Source organism: Dipodomys ordii, unplaced genomic scaffold (assembly GCF_000151885.1).
Source record: "Dipodomys ordii isolate 6190 unplaced genomic scaffold, Dord_2.0 Scaffold3, whole genome shotgun sequence".
Classification (NCBI taxonomy): Eukaryota; Metazoa; Chordata; class Mammalia; order Rodentia; family Heteromyidae; genus Dipodomys; species Dipodomys ordii.
The window spans coordinates 4,078,722-4,101,938 of NW_012267219.1; the positions used below are offsets into that span (position 1 = coordinate 4,078,722).

At 38.3% G+C, this 23,217-nt stretch overlaps 1 pseudogene across 1 annotated transcript; it reads right to left on the bottom strand.

The window, feature by feature from the left end:
• Positions 1 to 1,064: 1,064 nt before the first annotated feature.
• On the bottom strand, positions 1,065 to 3,523 carry LOC105987265 (annotated as a pseudogene). The gene is made up of 2 exons (XR_001175150.1): positions 3,480 to 3,523; positions 1,065 to 2,236 (listed from the first exon to the last, which is right to left on the bottom strand). The product of XR_001175150.1 is annotated as an N-lysine methyltransferase SETD8 pseudogene (transcript).
• Between the last annotated feature and the right edge of the window lie 19,694 nt (positions 3,524 to 23,217).

Sequence of the window (23,217 nt, forward strand, 5' to 3'; positions counted from 1 at the left end):
AAGACTTCTTAGGTAGCACTGTGGTGTGGTCCAGGGTGGGGGATATAGGACAAGGGCCACTCCTCATACCTGTCTCTATTCACATTGTTCTGGGCACGGGGCTGGCAGGAGCCCCAGCCTGGAGCTGCCCTACCCGTCCAGGGAGGAGGCAGCGTACCCCACCTGCTGTCACGCTCCGCCAACACCTGAGCTTACCCTCGATCCTGGGCCATGGCGGCAGTGGGGGCCGGGGCCAGGGCCCTCCGTCCTGCTTCAGCTCATGGCTTGTTCACAGGAGCCAGGGGTTCGGACAGAAGAGGGCCTCCAGAGCGGGCGGGGACTCCGCCTGGCACAAGTGGGTGGGGCATCGGGTACATAATTTTTGGTCCCACTACAAAACTTATTTTTGATTAGAATAGAGTACCATCTCATTCTCTTCTACAAAACAAAACCAAAAAGCAAAAAGAAACCCCATACGAAACAAAAAACTTCACTCACTGCAAGACCTATATACACCTAAGTTGTTTCCTGTGGGTTTTTGAAATTTTCTTTTGTTTTTAAATTTTTATTATTATTATTTTTTAAATAAACTCAGTGTTCACATTTCTATAAAGAGCCCCGTGTCAGGCAGGCCCGCCCAGGGCTGGGGAGCGGAGCCTCTTCCCCGGGCCTCCACCCTGATGCTCCAGGCGAGGCCTGGAGCAGCGGCCTCGGGGGAAGCGATCTGGGCTGGCCACGCTCGCAGCCAGCAGGGTCGGTAAGCTCAAGAAAGCAGAGGGGAAGACTAGCCTACTGCGAAACCTTTTTAAAAAATATTCATACTTCAATGTGTGCCGGTCAAGACACAAAGAGAACAAGAGCTTGGAGACGTGCCGTCCAGGCCGGGCCGGGGCGCTGCGCCCTGCCTGTCCAGGACAGGTGTGGGGCACGCTGGCTCAGCTTCCTAGTTCATGTCTGACTCTTCCTTCTAAAACCTGTGCCGAGTCCTGGACCGCATGCACGGGAAGCACAAACGTTCCACTTGTATGCAAAAAGGGTACAAAACAACTAGAATATAAACGTTTTGGTAATATAAGGCCATCTGTTCAAGCCCACTCAGGAACCTGGAAACAGATATTAAATACTACAGTGAGAAGGCATCTTAATATACTTAAAAAAAAACATCTGAAGTAATCTGCTAAGATTAAATGTGTAAAAAAAAATCCTTTCCCTTTGAGGGCACTTAGTCCTGCACAGGAGGGCGGTGCGGTCAGTGCTGGAGCCACGGGTAGGCCTCTATGGAGGCCTTGCTGCGGCCGCCGTAGTCGTAGCTGGAGCCACGGGTAGGCCTCTATGGAGGCCTTGCTGCGGCCGCCGTAGTCGTACAGCAGCTCCTCCCCCGCCTCGATATCGCGGAGGCCACGAGGATGAGGTGAGGCACGCCGGCCATGTCGTGCAGTTTGGTCTGGCAGTTCCCACACTTGCTGTGATTGATCAGTCTCCCCAGGCGGTTTGTCTCCCGAGTGGCGTCCACACAGTAGGTTTTGCTCAGGTACTGGAAGTAGTACATGTAGCAGCCTGTGGAGGGGTCCTGAGCATACAGCGCCTCTCTCTTCCTGGCGTCAGTGATCTCAATGAGGTCCCCGCGGTACTCCACCACGAAGTCTCCCCGGGAGAACCGCGGGGTGGCAATCACACCCCTGCCTTTGCCGTCAGTAAGGTCGATCTTCATGCCCTCTTCCTTCCCGCTGTCAATGAGCTCCTCTATCCGTCTCCTTTCTTCCGACTGCAGCTCAGCTTTGCTCTTCCTGGAGCTCTTTCGAACTGGGTAGAAGTCTGTGAGTTTTCGATTCTGTTGTGTTTTTCCTTGAACTTTTTTTTCCGAGGAGCCGGTTTGCCTTTGAGAGCCTTTTTCAGGGCTTGCTTGGCAACAGCTGCATTGGTAGGATCACAGGAAGAGGGTGGAGTTTTTGGAGGTTCTGCTGCTTCGGATTTTTGGTTTGGAAAAGGTGCCAGGGGACTTCTCCTGGCATCTTTGAGCTTTTGTTCCTCTGATTTCATGGTGCTTCGTATCGTGTTCCCAGCATTTCTTTTCTCTTCTCGCTTCTTGTAGATTCCGGCTAATGGTTTCCCCTGGTACTTGACTTCCTGATGTGCAACTGAGTTCTCTTCCTGAAGGGGGGAACGCATTCCAGCGCATTTGTTGGGGCTCATATAGGAATAGATCTTTGACTGCCCGGCAAACACGTTCTCCTCTAGCCATGGCCTGGCACTGTCACTGCAGGGGATCTTCGTAACCAGCCTCTTGTTGGAGTCTCTGGTCTGCATGTGGTGTTTGATTTTCCTGTGGCTTGGTTGGTTTCTTAAGTCAGTTTGTTTGAGCAGGCAGACAAATGCTCTGCATTACCCAGGATTTTGTGATCCTCCTCCCAGGCTAGTTCAATGGGAAGGAGATCTGCTTTGAGTATCACAAAAGAGGGAGATAGCTGTTTCCTCTAGTTTGGAGATGCTGTGTTGAGGCTAGGTTCTGGGTAGAGTTGAGGCCTTTCAGCAAACAGCAGCTTTTCCCTGAGGAGCTAGCTTCTGAGAAACTCACAGAGCCCAGCCTGGAGCCATTCTCAGGGTTTATGTTTACTGAATTTCCATTGATTGTCAAGGCTGCTGTAGGGAGGGGCAGCCTCTGGCTCTGTTTACCCAGTGAAGAAAGCCACTCCTGGGACTGGCGGCCTGGGCTGGGTGACTTTTCCCTGGGTGGATCTGAGCCTGGAAGGTCAGTTTAGGTTCCTGTGACCTGCTAAATGACTCTTGTTTTCTTCCAAGGCCTAGGTTGGGGCTAGCAGCTCAGCCAGGCCTTTTTCAGATTTAAAGATGGAGATCTCTGGTAGTGGGGGGGTAGGGGTGGCTTTCCCTCCTCTGCTCCCTGAGGAGTGAGGATGTCAGGCTGCTACTCACCCCGGAGTCTTGGTTCGTGGGTTGTCTCTGGTCTGCGAACTACAGGATGAAGATGTCTGCTCCTTGTCAGTTCTTGCTGGTGTTGCGTTGATTCTGCTCGCCCACCTCGTCTGGCACCTTTGTCCCGGACTGTGTTGCAGGTATGGCAGGTATGGCCGCTGCCGCCGCAGCCGTGACTGCTGGCAAGTGCTCAGATGTGTCTCCTTGCCTGGATTTTCCCTCTCTGGCCTAACTCTCTGTCCTGTGATGGCACACTTGGTGTGATTCTCTGGCTTAGGACTGTTCACTGGAACACTAAAACTGCTTTCTATGAGAGAGCTTGTTTAGTCTCCAGCTTCTCCTTTGCCATCTTCCCGGAACTTCTCCTTATATGTTTAGTAGGCCAACTGTGATGCTATTCTGAAATCCAGTCCAGATCAGTGTAGTCCAATTCAGTGCAATTTCACTAACTTCTGCCCCACTCCACTCCACTTCATTCTACTTCATGTGCTAAGCGTTGTTGTATTCTATTTTTTCCCACAAATTATTTGTTCAAATACAAGTGTAGTACATAGATGAGGCTATCTCACCTTGAGATGGCATTTGCTGATACAATTGTTGGGGACATCCCCATTTTAACAATGGAAAAAAATACTCATTTGCCATACAATCAGGCAGAAAGAGCTAACGTATTATTTTAAAATATTCTTTGGGTAGTTAGATTAGGCATGAAGTAATAATTCAAGTGACCTTTCAGTTTCATCTGCAAGAACTCAAAAGAAATTCACATTGATATAGTACTTCTTTTATTTAGTGTGATTGAAAATTTCTAGCTGATTTTTCCAAGTCTGATGATAAGTCTCCAGCTCCTAGTGCTAATATTATAAATGCCTGTATAGACTCTTAAGGTATTTTTTCTCCACCTTGTGAGTATGTTGAGTATCTATGTATCATTGAGGGTCACATGTAAGTATTTCATTTCTATGTGAAAGAATTTCCTTGAAAGTAACACTGCTGAGTTCTTTGTGCACTCTCATTTCTCCTACCACTTGGAAAGAGGCTCCCTTTTGCCAGAAAGCAAAGTGAATGCTTGCATGGCCCTTCTTCCCACTCTGATCTGTTCAACCTGCCACAGCTTTGTTGCATTCATCCCCTAAGAACTGTCTGAAATGCCCAGGTCTGCTTGGTTCACTCCTCCATCTAGAAGGAAGAGAGAGGGGAGATGAACACAGGAGGTTTAGCTTCCCTGTTTACCAATCATATCTATTACTCAGAGGAAGTTACTGACTGGAGCAAGTAAAAAGTTTGAGAGAAACTGAGATAACTGACTAGCCTATGTTTGCACAGGAGGATTCAAGAGCAAGAATATGCATTCACCTCAAAGTTCCTTTTCTCTAAACCCATGAAAATGAGAATATCACCATGCTTAGCCCTACAAGGAGCAGATAACTGTAATCAGGGAAGTTTTACTCTTAATTCATGAGGTTGCTTCCCCAATACTTAAAACCCATCCTTTGGGTTGTCCTGGTGGTCCCAGGACACAATAGAGTCTGCATTTAGAATTCCTACATCCACATAGTCACATTTCATTAACCATTTCAACTTTAATGCCAGTAGCTAGTCAAAGTTCCTCCACTTCTACTTCTATTTCCAAATTATGTCCAGTTACATTTTCCAACAGAATTTCAGAAATTTTTCAAGGAGATTTAGTGGCAAGGAAAAAGAGAGAGAGAGAAAGAACATAATTTTTTGAGTAGTGGGAAGATGCCAATACCATAGAGAAATACTCCAACTTTTAATATAAAGGTCCCTAATAATATAAAAGTCCCAAGGCAACACAGAAGTTCAAAGATTAAATCTCCTTTCAAGTGAAAGTCAAATTATATTAAAGTCCAAATGAATTATAAAGTCTGATATCAAATTATTTCCCCTGTGGAATTAAGTGCTTGAAGTTTAAATTTTATGTTGTAATGAGTTTTGTTATTCAACTTACACTCAGACAAGGATTCCAGATACCTACATTGAGTTGCTCCTCATCAGCAACTCTCTTCTGCCTTACATCTCTCAGGAAGAGGTAGTGATCCTTCCTTTGGGATTTCTGATTTCTGTGTTAGGTCTCCGATTTGAAAGGACCCAAAAGATTAATAAGACAGAAGACACCATTGAACATCGATTCCAAATCTACCAATTTAGAAAACAAGCCACTCTCTCATGCCAGGAGTAATCATTCCATACAAAAGTAAGTTGCACAAAGCCAGTGTTAGGCCAGGGTAGAAACGCAATGCTCTAAGTGGGAAGAGGAGATAGATATAGTCAGTTCATACTTGTTATCTGCAATCTACAGCCTATGAATCAAAACTCTTTGGGGATCAATCTGCCAAGAAAGCATACATTTAGGAATCATCAATTTGTCTCTTTGGGGGTAGAGAATATCCATTCTTACATATTGCCTTTCTCTCTGTTTGCAGTGGTCAGAAATTTGCGTTGCTGACAGTTCAAAGCATTAGGTTTTAGCTAAATGGTTTTCTCATCACCTAGTAGCATATTCAAAATCTATGAGCAACTAAAGCTTCCAGCATTGAGTGTGGATTTTATTTGCATGTTTTCCTCTATTCTTGTGATCAACAGTTATTGTTGCTATACCCATTCATTGGAGTTATATTTAGAATCCCAAAATTATTGACAATGCTTCTCATTTTAATTATAGTTCACTAGTCTTGTACCAATGTTGGCTTGTAGATGAGTGTCATAAATCCCAGGCAAATTTTGATGTGAGATTTTTCCTTTCTTTATTAAAAGAATGAAAAGATAATTTGAGGAGCCTGTCTAGAACTGGTGCTAGAAATGTAAAGTCAGGACCTTAATAATATTGAAATAACTCATTACTTTCACTCCAAAGTAGAAAATCCTATTCTGTCCAGCAATGCAAACAGGTCTAAAGGATCTGTAGCAATTCTCCTTAGCATTAGCCAAAGCTATGTTGGATAAACACTCTACTTCGATGGCGTGCTTGGTCCACTTGTGACTTGCTAAAGGTGCTCTAGGTAGACTATATTGTTAAACTTGAAAAATGTCAGAAATCTAACAGAGGCCAAAGCCTTTGTCAAAGCCAATACCATTTGTTTGATGTAACACTCTGAACATAGTCATTGTCATTGTCTCTGTCTATCCACCAAGGTGAAAATGCAGTGCATTGTTTACCAGAGCCAGGATATAGAATCAGCCCAGATGCCCCTCATTGGATGGATGAATCAAGAAACTATGGTCCAGATACAGGATGGGATTTTACTCATCCGTTGGAAAGAATATAGGAAGAATCTGGAAAAAAAATCATGTTCAGTGAAGTAAGTCAGGCCTAGAGAGACAAAGGATGCATGTTTTCTCTCCTATGTGGAAGGTAACATTAATTTACAAATGCATAAGGAAACATTTTGGGGATGGTATCCAAGTGTGCACAAATGTATTACCTGAAATATGGTAGGTTCAGGGAAGAACTCAAAGAGTAATTCCTGAGAAAGGCTAACTCACAGTCTAGGTCCAACAAAATAAACATCAGGAAATTGGTACTCCAACTGGATACTGGGGCTCAAACCCATCATCCTAGCTACTCAGGAGGCTGAGATCTGAGGATTGTCATTCGAAGCCAGCTGGGGCAGGAAAGTTTATGAGACTTTTTGTTGTTGTTGTTGATTGTGGGACTTGAACTCTGGGCCTAGGTGCTGTCCCTCAGCAATTCAGCTCAAGGCAAGCACTCTACCCCTTGAGCCACAGCACCACTTCCAATTTTTTGGTGGTTAATTAGAGATAAGAGTCTCACAGATGTTCCTGCTCCGGCTGGCTTTGAACCTCAATCCTCAGATCTCAGCCTCCTGAGTAGCTAGGATTACAGGCTTGAGCCACTGGCGCCTGACTTTGTTTTGAGACTCTTACCTCCAACAAACTCAGAAAAGACTGGGAAGTGGAACTGTGGCTCAAGTGGTAAAGAGTTGGCCTTGAGCCAAAGAAGCTCAAGCCCTGAGTTTAAGCCCTAGAACCAGCACACATACACACACAAATATTGACATTTAAAAGAGGGATGGGATCAAGGGTTGGGGATAGTTGAATGAAAAAAAAGGAGGAAGGGAATGCAGTCATAAAATCCAATTCATATCCTACAAAATTAAGAAAATTGAAAGAAGGGGTGGGATTAGGAGGGATTGTTGAAATGGGTGACATTGATCAAGATGCACTGTATTCATAAACTGCTTTGTTTAGTGACAACTCTTCTGTACAACCACTTAAAAGATAATAAACTATATTTTAGAATTGTCAAGAAGCCTCAAATACAGTGTCCATCAAAGTTTAACACCTTTTTTTTCATGTCACAACTGAAAGCTGAGCTTACTCTGGGTCTGGGCACTGTCCCTCAGTTCTTCAGCTCAAGGCTAGTGCTCTACAACTTGAACCACAAGTCCACTTCTGGTTATCCAGTGGTTTATTGGAGATAAGAGTTTCATGGACTTTCCTGACTGAGCTGGCTTTGAACCATGATCTTCAGACTTCAGCCTCCTTAGTAGCTAGGATTATAGGCTTGAGCCACTGGCACCCAGCTCCATTTCTTTTTTAAATACAAGTTCAAAATGCCTCTCCCAAATAGTCAAGTCCTAGTATAACATCATGTATCAAGGCCCTTCCAAAGTCTTTCTACATGTCCATCTAGTTTTTTTTTCTTTTCTCTTCCATTTTAGTTCCCGTGGCTTTCTCCTTCCTTTATGTCCCATAAAGGAGATGCTGGAACTCTTTGGGGGAGGAAAAACAGTGCTTAGTCCTATTCTTCCATAACTATATTCTGAGCAAATTCAGAAATAATTCAGCTAGGTGCCAAGGCTCAAGCCTGTAATCCTAGCTACTTGGGGGAAGTAGAGGTCAAGGAATTGAGGTTTAATACCAGTCTGTATATAAAAGTTCCTGAAATTCCATCGATGATTGAGTGCTACTAGTGTTGCTACTGCTGCTAGACTGTTACCTCCAGCAATATAGGGAAACACAATGAAAAGGATTGAAGCCCAGCCCAGCCTAGGAATAAAGTTTGACCCTATCTCAAAAATAACCGTGGCTCAAGTTTGATAGAGTGCTTGCCTAGCAAGCAATTCTCAGTATGCAGCCTTCCCCCACCAAACAAAATAAAGCAAAGTCAAAGGAGTGCAGATAGAATTTAAATGATCATTTTTAAGCCTGGTGTAATAGCAATCAGGAGGGTCAAGACAGAAGGATTCCAAGTTTGAGACCAGTCTAAGCTATCTCAAAAAAGAGAGAAAGAAAGAAAGAAAGAAAGAGAGAGAAAAAACAAAATTATCAGCTTTAGTTTTTGTGAATTCAAAGTTGGATTACATGGCTCCTACATGTGAAAAATGGGTGTTCCTTCACCACAGAGTTTGACAGAGCCATTGTTATGGTTGTAAGTGGCAGCTGGCTGGCAGACTTCCTTTCACAACCTATTAGAACTCAAATAAAACTTCCTCCTATAGCCTCCAACAGTCAGAATAGAACAAGGCTGAAAAAGCTCAATTTAGTCTTTGCAAATTTAGCAGCCATGTATATTTTACACTCATTCTCAATGAGGACCGAATAGAAAATGGTGTGTATTGTGCCCAGAGAAGGAAGGAAATGTCAACAGATGCAAGCATTTGTGATTTTCTGTTATGTAATATCAATCTTCCTTTGCTATGGTTTGGGTGTGTATCTAATAAAATGACAGTTGTCTTTAAGTGGTCCAATAAGTTTATTTACTGGATCATGGACTGTATGTATGCATGGATGTAAAATGATCCACAGGGCTTGAAGAACGTGCCTCATTACTAGATTCATCACAAGTTATTAAAGTGTTGGTAAAATTAGACAAAATCTGTTTGGTCAATGGCAAAGTACCTTTGTCCCAGGATGTGCAAGTGTGAATATAGAGTACAGAGTGGCCAAGGACAGTCCCATTTTTTTTCTTCTCACAACTAGTAGAATTAAAACAGAAAACAAAGTCAATGAAAGTCCAGGTGTGTGAGAGGTAATGGCACACAATTAAAGTGTAGTGCATATTTTTTCTCCTTATCCTTTCCTCCTGAAGAGACTTACTCATCCCACATTTGAAAATGGAAACAAATAAGACAACTTTATTGCTTATGCAAGAAATGACTTCTTTATTTAAATGCTCAGTGACACATGATGGGACATAACAATTATAGTTCTTGCTGGAAACAAGCCATTTCCAAGCTGCCTTCTCCATTTGTCAATGGAGCAGGAAATGCTGAGAAATTTGTCAGAGTGAGGGAAAGAATCTTGATTTCACCATGGCTCTTGATACTGGGAAATTCTTTTCCTTATTGTTTTAGATTTGTTATTTGTAAAAGAAAAAGTACATGCTAAGATGATCAGTACTAGAGAGCTAGAGGGCAAATAACACTAATGGAATATTATCTATAATTTATTAAGACTTCTTCAGGGATTTACACCTTATCACTTCACTAGCCTCAACAACATAATATTTAGCAATCTTTACCAAGTTTCAGGGGGAGATACTGTTTTTGTGTCTCAACAAGGATCCTTGATATACTGCCTAAATTAGACAGCATATTAAAAATTAATGGTTGGCCAATTTCCTACAATTACATTTTTATCCGGACAAAGTGGCTAGTTTGCATGATCTTAATAACTTTGGCTATACATCTTTCTTTACAATTTCAAGTGACTCCATTTATCAATGAATTTTTTCCTGCATGAGCAGGTGTCGATAAGCAAGGGTAGTTAGGTTACATACACATGGAAAAAACTGGATTTCTCTATCAACGATTACAGCTTAAGAAGTGGCTGTATGGTGGTAGATGCTGGATGCACTGTCCAGAATGCTCTTAGATAAGGAAGCACTGATCTGTATTGCATTGTGATGAAGTAATGCTAGAACTGAGCTCTTAACTCCAGTGAAGAAAATGGCAGAAGCTGTCCATAATAATAGCAAGTCAATATGGGGACATAAAGGACTGGTCTCCAGCCCCTGAGTCAGGATAACTTTTAAATTCAAAGGGCTGAAGGAACAAAAGCTCTGACAACCAAGAACACTTCACCCAGCAAAGCTGTCCTTCAGAATCAAAGGAGAAAATGAAAACTTTCCCAGAAAAACAAAAACTAAGGGAATTTATCACCACTTGGCCAGTTTTTATAGGATTTGTTCTTAAGTTGAAATGAAAGGTTGCTGATATAACAAAAAAGCAGGGAAGTAAAACTCAATGGTATAAATAATATATAATCATCCTCAAGTCTCTAGTACATATCAAGGAATGTATAAAATTACTTTCACACAAAGACAAAGAGTATTAAAAAATGTCAACTCTATCTGAATCCCAAAGTAGTAAAAAAGGAGAAAATTTGGAAATAAATTTTATGAGGCTTCTACACAACTACAGACTAGTTTTTCTCAAGATAAAAATTATAACTAATCATCAACAAATTAAATGTATAGATACAGATGTAGCAAATTAACATACAATATGAAATGCACTGAATATGTTAATTATAATTAATCAAAACTAATATATATCATTTACCATATATCAATTAATTCAAGCTAATCCATCATTTATTTAATTCATTCCAGGGTTGTGACATTCGTTTAGCATTGGAAAAACCATATGTTCACATTATTTACAGAATAATGGAGAAAGAAATCCCCCAACAACAAATCTTCAAAGAAACAACTGCCCAATAAATAAGTGGGCTAAAGACTTAAAAAGAATCGTCTCTGAAGAGGAAAGAAGGATGGCCAATAGACACAATGAAGAAATGCTCATCCTCCCTAGCCATAAAATAAATGCCAATCAAAACAACATTGAGATACCACCTCACCCCAGTTAGAATGGCTATAATCAAGAACTCTAATAACAACAGATGCTGGAAGGGATGTGGACAGAAGGGAACTCTACTGCATTGTTGGTGGATTTGTAAACTTGTTCAACCACTTTGGAAAACAGTATGGAAGTTCCTCAAAAGACTCCACATAGAGCTCCCCTATGACCCAGCAATCCCACTTTTGGGCATTTACCCAAATGTTCACAAACAAGACCACACTAAAGCTACCAGCACAACTATGTTTATTGCAGCATTATTTACCATATCTAAGATATGGAACCAACCCAGATGCCCCTCAGTAGATGAATGGATCAAGAAAATGTATATATACACAATGGAATTCTATGCCTCCATCAGAAAGAATGACATTGCCCCATTTGTTAGGAAATGGAAGGACTTGAAAAAATTATATTAAGTGAAGTAAGCCAGGCCCAAAGAAACATAGGTCCCATGGTTTCCCTTATTTGCAATAACTAGTATATGTCTGAGATAAACAGAAACTGTCAGGTGAAATGAACCACAAGATAAGGTTTTAAATGTTTGTTTTTCTTTCTTGTGATTGTTTCCAACATATTTATAAGATGATTTCTTTGTTGCTTTGTATGTACCTCCCCCATGATATAAGCCCTGCTTTCACTGTATTTGATGTTGGTATAATTTGTGGAGGGGAAAGGAAAAAACAACTTGTTTAAATAGGGTTACAGGTGTACCCTTTACAACAATGAGATGTACAAGACGTTTTGTTGAAAAACGAACTTCACAACTGTGGTGGGGTGGGGGTAGGAGGATGGGGTTGGTGGTTGTAGGGTGATGTGGGGGTGGGGGGTGGAGAGGGGAAGGGATGGTATAGGGAAACAAAGGAGGAGGCAACAATGCTTGATAAGAAATGTACTCACTATCTTGCCCATGTAATTGTAACCCCTCTGTATGGTATTTTCACAATAATAAAAAAATGGAAAAATAACTATATATATATTATTTTTATTACCATGAACATAATATGAACATAACATTAGTATGAATATATGTAAATTCATGTTAATAAATAATCCCTCTAAATATAGTATTGCATTTATACTTATTCATATAAACTCTCAACAAATGACAAAGAAAAGGATGTGTATTGTGCAGTTATTTGGGGAGGAATTCTTTATATATTTTTTAGGTGCAATTCATCTATGTTGTTATTTAAGCCTGAGATTTCTTTGTTGAGATTTTGTCTGGAAGATCTATGCATTGGTGACAGTGGAGTGCTGAAGTTCCCAACTATTATTGCATTGGGGTCTATATATGTTTTTTAAGTCCAATAGTGTCTGTTTGACAAAGTTGGATATTTAGCATTTAGTGCATAGATGTTAAGAGTTTTTACGCCTTCTTGATGGAGAGTTCATTTTATTAATATGAAGTAAACTTCTTTATCTCTTCTGACTAATTTTGTTTGGAAATCTACTTTATCAGATATGAGTGTCACTACATTAGCCTGTTTACATGGTCCATTCTCATGGAAGATTTTTTTTTGCCAACCTTTCATATTAAGGAAGTGTTTGCTTCTGTCAATTAGATGTGTCTCCTATAGACAACAGAGGGTTAGTTCGTGCCTTTGGATCTAACTTGTTGGTCTAGGTCTTTTGGTTAGAGAACTGGGTTCATTAATATTGAGTGTTAGAATTGAGACATATACAGTAGATTCTGCCATGTTCCTCCTCCTCCATTTTGGTTTTAAAGACAAAATCAAATTCAAATAAAGCTTTTCTATGCATTTTTTGTCATACAATGTTATTGCAGGCTATCATTTAACATTATTGTGATCTGCATATTATTTTTAGTCTATTTGAGGTTGAATGAAAATATTAATTTGTTATTTTCAAGTTATGTTTCAGTTGTGAATTGTGTGCTTAATAACTACTGGGCCATTCTGAATTACAATTTTCATATATTTATATTTTGGGAGTGCTTCTTCGAAGCTTTGGTACCTAACTAAATCTTAAGAGAAAAAAGAATCCTAGACTTGAGTGACTTGTTATGTTGTCTACCTGTATTAGAATGTATGGCCTTGGAATACCAAGGAATACAAATTGTGAAAGTAGATATAAGAGGTTACCAAACATGATTTGAACACAAAAAGACATGTTAGAGACAGTGTTAGTGTCAGAAGTAAGGTTGAGGAACATTTGCTTTTCTTGAGTATAAGTACCAGCCAGAAAAGTACTTTCACTAATGTAAGAAATAGACAATCTGGGGATTCTCTTTTTATTGTAGAATCTATTAACATATTCTCTTATAATGCATACAGGTAATTAGTGTTAGGTATGAACAGTTAAGATGGGAGCAGCAGCACTGTAGACAATTTTCTCTTTTCTTTCTTTCTTTCATTCATTCATTCTTTCTTTCCTTCCTTTCCTTTCCTTCCTTCCTTCCTTCTTTCCTTCCTTCCTTTCTTTCTTTCTCTCTCTCTCTCCCTCCCTCCTTCTCTCCCTCTCTCTCTTTCTTTCTTTCTCTCTTTCTTTCTTTCTTTTTCTTTCTTTCTTTTTCTTTCTTTCTTTCTTTCTTTCTTTCTTTCTTTCTTTCTTTCTCTTTCTCTTTTCCTTTCTTTCTTTTAAAGGTGATGTACAGAGGTGTTACAGTTAAGTCAGGTAATGAATACATTTGTTTTTGAACAGTGTCACCTCTTTCCTCGTTTTCTCCCAGTTTTTTCTTCTTGTCCCTCCTCCCCCATAAGTTGTGTAGTTCATTTTCAACATGGTGTCTAGTGAGTATCATTGCTGCATTTGTTCACCCTCTGTCCCAGCATTTCTATGCTCCTCCTTACCCTCCCCAAACAAGATAAATTTACATACAATATAAAAGGTACAGAAATAAAAAAAAACAGTGACAAAGGAGAGTTAAAAACAAAACCTTGTTTCTATTTTTTGGCATTCGTTACAATAGACATCACTTATAAGATCATTGAGCTTTTGATCCTTTCCTAAGAATACCCTCCTTTGGTTTCACTGTGTGAATGTTTAGAGTCCTGTTGAATTAATCATGTGCATAAACATTTTTCTTTTTAAAATATTTTTATTATCTTCAAGTAGTTGTACAAAGGAGATGTTATTAAATAAGGCATTTTATGAATACAATGTATTTTAGTCAATGTAACTCTTTCATCATTTTCTCCTGTCCCTTTCCAATCCATCCCTACCTTCATTTTTCTTAATTTTGCTGAATATGCACTACGTTGATTACTACTCCCCTCTTTTTTTCTCTTCCTTTGTCTATGCCTTCACTTGATCCTCACCTCAGCCCTTTCCAGGTACCCTTTCCTGGTGTTCATCTTGTTCACAATTGATTTAACCTTTCTAAGGAATTACACTGAGTTCTCCCCTCAATTTACCATATTTTATTTAATACATTTGTGTACAGTTGCATACCACCCAAAGTATTTGCGTATTTATAAGTGAATTCTAACCTCCACATATGAGAAAAAATGTGTAGCCTTTGCCTCTCTAGGCCTGACTTGCTTTTCTTAACACAATTATTTTATTAAAATCATATTCCTTCTTACATGTACCAAAATCTCATATCAGCAATGAGTTCTGGGTTGCAAAAGAGGATTTACTATTTGCACCTGTCTGTAAGGCTTTGTTACAAATTAAACAAAGACACACACAAGTGCTCAACACAATTCTTTTCTTAGTCCTTCCATTTCTTTGCAAACAATGGTTTTAAAAATTAATCTTGAACTCTGGAGTTTTTCTAACTCCAGACCTAGGAGTTCTACTAGAAATGCCATGCAGTCACTAGATGATTTAAATCTGATAATATATCAGAAGTACTCAGCATGTAACAGTGGTTTAATAATTGCCAACTTCATTTGCTTTCTCTCTTTTTCTCCTTATGCATAATTTGTACTAATCTCCAAAGAAGCCATACATCTACATGTAATTCTTCCTCAGTTGAAAACCATAGGGAAAGATAATTAAGTTTAATCGATGAGCAGATATAAACACATATTAACAGATGCCCTGTTTTATAGTGGCAAAGGCTGACTGCTTTACAAATGCTTGTTATAAAATATGACATTAATCAAGAAGACTAATTTTGGTGCTGATGTGATTTGAAGTGCTTCCATTCAAATTGTACCTAGGGAAAGTAATATATTCACAAACAGCAGCAATTGGGGCAAATCCCTGTTGCCTGTCTTACCCATATTAGTTTTTCTACCTGCGGGAATATGATTCATTTCTAAGTCTAACAAAGAGAACAAACAGGGTGCCAAGAGAACTGCAAATTTAATTTCTTGATTAGTTAATGTTTCAGCTCTTAGGATTCTACTTTTATTCAAGTCATTTCCCAAACCACTATTTTATATGATCCGATCTGGATCGCTCAAGTGTAAGCAGAGCAGATGCACACTTTCAGCTCATAGTCTCTTAATTCGTCAGATAATGAAATTTAAATTTATATATCATACGCATATATCCATGCATTTGAATGTTTACTTGTACATAGGATGATCTAGATAAATTCCAAGTGGAAGTACTCATTTAACTTAATTTCTCCTGTATCTGGACTCATGGCTGACCTACGACGTGAAAGATATGTAGCCATATCATAAATTGCATGACAACAAATGGCAAGAAAGTGTTATTCATGGTTGATTTATACTTTAAATACTTATATTCCACTTTTCTGAAGAAAATATGAAGAGTGTAATAAACAGAAGAGACATAAAAATCATATTCCTAGTATGCAGAAAACAGAATAACTCTGAGAGCATGCACATTAGAGCCAACCCACCCACTTTATAACCCACTTTTCCTATGGCCAGGTAGCCTTGTGCTTACTATCCTACCTTTATGTAACATCCATTTTTCTTATTTGAAAAATGAGTATAGCAATAGTACTTACTTCAAAAGAAAAGATCTTATTCAGTACAAGTGTTATTTAGCAAGTGTTTAATTAAGGTTTTCTGAATACAATCAAGAATATTTCTATTAGATGTGATCAATAAAGGTGGCCTTTTGAAATTAGTAGTATATAGAATTCTAAGAATTACCCCCAGTAATCCTAATGGTGTGGAATTTCATTCCCTTAAAAATGAGTACATATGAACTGGGCACATGGTTTGCACCTGTAATCCTATCTCTGGTGTTGGGTCTTCGTCTGTCCCACGAAAGACGTCCCACGAAAGACGGACCGGGTCAGAGGAAAGGTAAGTGGGGTCCGAGGAAAGGTAAGTGCGGCAGCCTCCCTCAGCCCAGGAAACAATCAGACACAGAGAGCAACCCTTTTTAAAGCCAAAAAGGGCGGGTGGCACGGCAAGGGAGGAAGAGGAACCAATCACTGTCAAGGTCACACCCTATCATGCACCTGAGCCTTCACGGGCTGGTTAGGCACTGATGGGAAGATCAATTGGGCTCTGCCCACTCTACTCTCTCCCAGTGCCATCTTTGCTGCCCATATGCTCTACACTGAGGTGGCTGAGATCTGAGGATAGTTGTTTGAAGTCAGCCCAGGCAGGAAAGTCCATGAGACTCTTATTTCCAATGAACCACTAAAAAGCCAGAAATGGCACTGTGGCTTGAAGTGGTAGAACACTAGCCTTGAGCAAAACAACTCAAGGGCAGTGATTCTCCCTCTCTCCTGAGTTCAAACCCCCCATGACCACCACCAACAACAAAAAGAATGCAAAAAGAATGAGTACATGCATGCGCGCGTGCGTACACACACACGCACACACGCATGCACGTACACATACTTCACCCATAAAGAGAAAATGGATAGAAATAGAGACTAGAAATCATAAAGCAAAATAAATAAGGTTCATCATGACAGATATTGCATGTTTTGTTTTAGATGAAGAAGCTAATAGAATCTGTATCTATGATATATATATATATATATATATATATATATCATCTATAGTTATCTGTCCTGACACAAATCCATTGTCTACTATTTACTATCTGTCTGTCTATCATCTATCTATAGTGAATGGAGGTGTGGAACTGTTTGAGGAGAATGAGCAGTAGTGAGGAGATGAAAAAAGAATTATGGAGGGTAATAATATCAGAGTACCTTTGTATGCAAATGACAAAACAAAATTCACTCAACTCTGTCCAAAAAAGAAGGGAAGCATAGAGTCTTGCAAGCAATATGTGGCCCTTCTGTAGGCAGAAGGGAAGATTTTGTGCTGGAAAATCTTTCAATACATATTTATTAGGTTCTATCTATGGTGGGTTAATTTAGGAAGTTTGATGAGAGTATGAAAGAAATCATGTTAGTACATTCTTCTACTCAAAAATAAATCTAATTTAAAAATAAAGATTAATTGTTATGATTTTAATCCCAACACAGAATATATGGATTCTGGCCCATCACTCTTTCCTGAGGTAGGCATCTCTTCTGAAATCTGATGTTTACTTATTATTTTAGAGTTTTGTTTACAAAAGAGCTTCAGGAATGTTTTCCCTGTGGCTTCTTTTGTTTTCTTTTTCTGCTGTAAGAATATTTCAATAGTATTAGTATTGCAGGCAGTTATAATCAAGGCTTCTCAGTGCATAACATATACTAAGAAATATTCACACTTGACTGCGTCAAGTTGAGGATTGCTTCTTCTTAGCTACTATTCTTATTAGGCCCCATGATCTTTTCCTTTGCCTTAAATATTTCTTAATGCTGATCAAAGCAATGATGATTCCACTGTTTAATTTTTTCCTATTTAAATGGTTGAATGGATTCAAAAGCTAAATAGAAAGAATGCCGACAGTATTTTTTGAAACTTTTGTTTCTTAATAGCAATATTAACATGCGATCTCATTTCTTTTTCAAACCTTTGAAATCCAAGAGAAATAAATATTTGGGGTTCCATTCATAAGCTCTGAACTGACAAATGATAAATTGCTCTTCATCAAATAGGGCAGCATCTCTTTAGATGCCATCAAAATTAAGACAAGCTTTTGTTGAGTATGTCAGGATGATCTTATTAAAGGAAATGAATTCAAAGTAAAATCTGGGGTGGTGTTATGATTTAACATTGTCAAGTGAAAATTTCTATTTACTCATAATAAGAATGGACTGTGGTGCTCCACTATCATTTTCCTACATTTGAAAGTAAACACTGATGGTTAAAAGAGGATTTTCAAATCCCTTCACACCAATTATAAAATTGTCACCTTTAGATAACCTGACATTTGAGTTTGGGGACAATGTGTTAACAGTATTGTACTGTTACAACTCTATAAAGCATCCATACTTTTTTGGTTTTTGACAGATCTGCAGGTGTTTAGTTCCCTTTTGCTACCATTGCCTTCAATACCAGGATTGAAATAGCTTCTACATGTATAGACTCCAAATTTACAAATCAGAAGCTAGGACAATTGTATACATGGTTCCTGCATTTATAGATTTTGAGACAAACAACTTCTGTATGTGTAAACCTCAGGATTAAATATCTGCTTGAAAAAAAGTACAATTTCTAAGTCAACTTTAGGTTGACAAAGGTGCTAGTCTCACAAAATTTACCCCACTGAAGTATTTTATAAAATGTATCATAATACAAACCCAAGAGATTCTGCAAATGTAAAATGGCATGATGTTTTCAAAATGCAAACACCATGGAAACAAGTTGGTAATTCCTCACTTGCTTTTCCTCCTGCTCATCTTCACTCTTTCAAGATAACTAAAACTTCACTTAACTGCAGATTCCCCAGGGCTGATGTCACGCTCTTACCAGCCCTCAAGCTTTGGTACCTTGTCATGTGATCTCTTCAACCTGTCCTTTATTCTGTACTCTGCTTATTTAAAGTTTTCTACACATTGCTTATTAAAAGTTTAACATCTTTCCCTGCTTTCCTCTTTTCTTTTATATGCCAATATGAAGGCCTTATGCCAATATGAAAGCATTATACTTTCAAACCATACTTCATTATTACAAACAGTAACTATGTTGTTTTCATAAGAAGTGGAATAAGAAGGCCCTTTTCAGTCTGGAAGACACAGAGGAAAGTATTTTCTTGTTCACAGTATATAACCATTACAAAGCATCTTTAAAATGCATCTCTGTAAGTAGGAGTTTTGTTTGACTTGGTTGTGAATACATAAATAGTTGGTGAGTGGCTATATGTAAAAATAAATACAAAACAACAACAATAAAAGATAACTCAAGCAACTGAATGCAACCAAACTTCTACAAAATGAACTCTGTATGAGGAAAGATTTTCTGTCTTCAATTTTTTATCTTCAATATTTATCAAACCCATCCAGTCCCTATTTTACTTTGAAATCAACAAAAAGAGCCGGATATATTATGTCAGTTAAGAACATAATTCAAGAAGCTAAACAATAAAAGATAGTGTAAAATTCCATCTGATTTCATGGCAAGGATTTAACTCTTAATTTTATTTTCTGACTTTGGATTTATGAGAATAAACTGTTTAAATATGAAAAATACTATATTATGTTCATATCCTTTTCATTTAAGTTTGGAATATGCATTTTAGTTACCTATTGATGTCTAACAATTTACTAGACATTTTATGGTTAAAACACCATGTATTTATAATCCCACAGTTTCTATGAGTCAGTAAGACTTGCCTGTGTCGTGTGCTCTATAACTTTCTGCAAGGGTGTAATCAAGGTGTCAGTTCTCAATCAAGGGCTGAGTTCTCAACTGAAGATCCATCTGGGAAAGGATCGGTGTCCAGTTGCCTGTGGCATTGGTTACATTTAGTTATTTGAAAGCTGTCAGAGTGGGGATTGTGTTTCTTGCTAATTGTCAACTTTGGTTCCTTGTCCTGTAGGTCTCTCTAACTTGCTCCTCTTCTTCACAAAGTTACATGCATGACTTATTTAGTTATATGTTTTATTTGAGTGGTTATTTCTTTTTTTATTTTTATTTTTTTTTGGCCAGTCCTGTGGCTTTAACTCTGGGCCTGGAAGATGTTCTTGAGCTTCTTTGGCTGAAAGCTTGAGCCATATTGCTACTTCCAGCTTTTTATTAGTAGTTCATGGAGATAAGAGTCTCACGGACTTGGCTGCCTGTGCTGGTTTCAAACCATGATCCTCAGATGCAGACTCCTGAGAAACTAGGATGAAAGGTGTAAGCCCTGGCTTAGTGGTTATTTCTTGTGTTTCCTTTTCCTGGCCATTTCAAATACATATAGTTTTGGGTTATATTATTATTATTAATTATTTTGACAAATACATATGGTTTTGGGTTATATTATTATTATTAATTATTTTGACAAATACATATGGTTTTGGGTTATATTATTATTATTAATTATTTTGATGATTACTCAATCAACATCACCTTCCCTAAAGTCTCCTATTTTACATCTGGGTTCACAAGAGATTTCTATGTAACCTGATTTGTGTGTGCCACAAATGTGTTCTTCCCTTTGACTCCCCCTTTTCCTTTAACTAGCTTAAGAATACCCAAATGAGAAGTCATAAAAAAACCCAAATATAATGACAAAATAAGGGAACTCATAGAAAGTCTTCTAAATTAACTAGGTATTTTGACAGGCTTCTATCAGAAAATGCTAGCATTCTAGGACTTGTATAACTCACATTTTATTTTCATCCCTATTTCATTTCTCCAATTATATTCACTGTAGATACTCAATAAATGCTTGAGACTTTCTGGCTGATTATGAGGCACGATGACTTGTTTTGCCAATTAGGGAAGAGTTTTACTCACTAATTATAGTCTTGTCATTTCTGAGCACATTATCACAGTGGAGAAAAGAACTAAGGCCCTTATAAAACACAACATCTTAAATGCACTGAAATTAACTGCCCTCATGTTAACTTTCGTTGGTTTATGTCAGCAAGAAGGTTTATCTTTCTTTTGCAATTTATATGATCCCAGAGAGGCAAAGCATCTTGTACATACTGAACCAAGCTTAGGTTTCACTGTGTAATAATGATTAGGAAATGATTGACACACAGTGCTGTGCTTACTGAACGTGTGTGATTGAAACATCAGCTAGACACATTGACACAGTCAGCACTTTCAGGCCCCTAAAGTATGACTATAATACTTTCTTCCAAATAATGAGAAATTTTGAATTAAAGAACATGTTTTATTTTGACAGAATGTATTGATACACATCTGTAATTTCAGCTACTCTGGAGTCATAGCTCAAGAGGATAGTAGTCTGAGGCCAGCCCAGGTAAGAAGGTTATTAAGACCCCTTACTCCATCTCAACAAACAAGGAGAATGTGGTAGGTTATGCTTGAAAACTATGCAGAAATCACAGGTAGAAGGATTGTGATCTTAGGTTGTCTTTGGGCATGCAGCAAAGAACTGAAATAAATAACTAAAAGTAAAATGAGGTCTGGATCAAGTTGGAGAACAGCTTTCTCACAGACACATGGCCCTGAGTTCAAACTCCCCAAAAGAGAAAAAAAATGGAGGTAGTTTTCATCATAGTGAGTATAATTTGTAAAAAAATAAGTCTCTAGATAGAGCATGTTCTTCAAACCATTGTGAGCATCCTTAAATTTATTCACCCTATTTGTTCTGAGCAGTAGTCCATCCGTGTGAGGGTTACACTGCATGGGAGTTTCCTCTGAGAATGAAGGAAGCAAGCAAAACAAGAAGGTTGGCAGGTTTTCTATGGCCTTTACACATTCTTTCAAGGGCAACAGGAAAGACACAGATTGCCTGAAAACATCTACAGCTTGCTGCGTTTGAGAACCAGCACTATTCCACTCGGTCTTATTTCCATCTAAGATGTATGTATCTGTGCAGCTTCAAGAACATTATTCATCACTTTTGTTAAGCTGCAGAGAAAGAAAGAAAGGCCAATAGATCATCACACCACGAGCCTAAATATAGTGATAGAGCCTTTAGTTATTGTTAAGAGAAGTCTGAATAGAAAGATATGCCAAAGAGTACTCTGTAGCATGATTCCTCTAGGAGTGTTTAAACACTCAGGGTCAGATAGATGAATCACAATCTGGTTTCAGATTTCCATGGTTCTCTTCACAGGCAGATATTTAACTTCTAGAGAATCTGTACAGTGCTGGCAGTTTCCACAAAAATCCATAAAAATTTGATTTCTTCTTAAGAACATTCTTAATCAGGATAGCATGATTGATATCTACAAAGTTCCTTAAAGTATGAATTCTAGGGATAATGCATTCCAAGCCTGCATTTTGTTTTTCTATGGTAAGTGGCATAACATGATTTATTTCACATGAAATGTTAGCAAAGTTGGTACATTTTGTGGCTGCACTGAGATTTCCAATATGACATAATAAACAAATGCTTGCATTATTTTTAAAAAGAACCAAGAGGTACTTGTGAAATATTGTTTAAGTGTTGAGTAAGAATCCTCGTTTATATCTTGTCCCTTTGCCTCTCTTTTTATTCTAAGCCATTGTGTATCATTTCTTCTCATTTCTGCTAGGGTTGTCTCAAATCCAATTTAGCTTGGTCTACTAAACTCTGCTCCAGAGATCACACCATAGTAACATATTAGCTTTTCAGATTTCGACATCAGATGTTAGTTTGGTCTCAAATTTTATAAAAGTTGAATATTCTTCGCTGTAGAGGGTCACACAATGTTCTGGCATTTTTGACCAAGCGTGGTAATCTAGTATTAAAATTTTCTACGTTTATTTAATTAAAAACTATAAAAACTAGTATGCCTGTCAATAATACTAATATTGTTTATGTTATAGGGTGTGAGATTTGTGAAATTATTTTAGTAGTTGATGCTTTATATATAGTAACTTTTATATATTTAGTTCATGTCTTTATTCTTAACCTTCACATATACGAACATATCCTAAAGTAATCAAAGGAAGTTAATAAATGATATTTGTAAGCTTCAAGATGCATATAAATTGATGGGGAATATATACTATTCTCAACTCTCTTTAATATTAAAAAGATGAAAATCAATTTTTGTTGTCTATTATAATAACAAAGTCCAAAATGAAAGTCAAGTACTTAATATTCTCAAGACTGTTGGGAAACAGAAATACACAGAATATTTTAATGCACAGGTAAGTGTGTGTGTGTGTGTGTGTGTGTGTATCTTGGAGCTTGAAATCAGGGCTTGGACACTGTCCCTGAACTTTTTTGCTCAAAGTTGGTGTTCTACTACTTGAGCCACAGCTCCACTTCCAGCATTTTGCTGGTTAATTGGAGAATAAAAGTCCCACAGACTTTCCTGCCTGTGCTGACTTCAAAGTGCATTCCTCAGAGCTCAGACTCCTGAGTAGCCAGGATTCTGAGCCACAAGCATCCAGCTACGCAGGTTTTAATAGGAGTGTGAATCTCTGCAATTCTTTTCAGAACAGAAGACTAGTTTTAACTTTTCATACTTTTAGAGACATAATTTTTTTTTATCTTTTTTTAATTTTTATTTTATTTTATTTGTGAACATACTGTACAGAGGGGTTACAATTACATGGGCAGGATAATGCGTACATTTCTTACCAAGCATTGCAGCCTC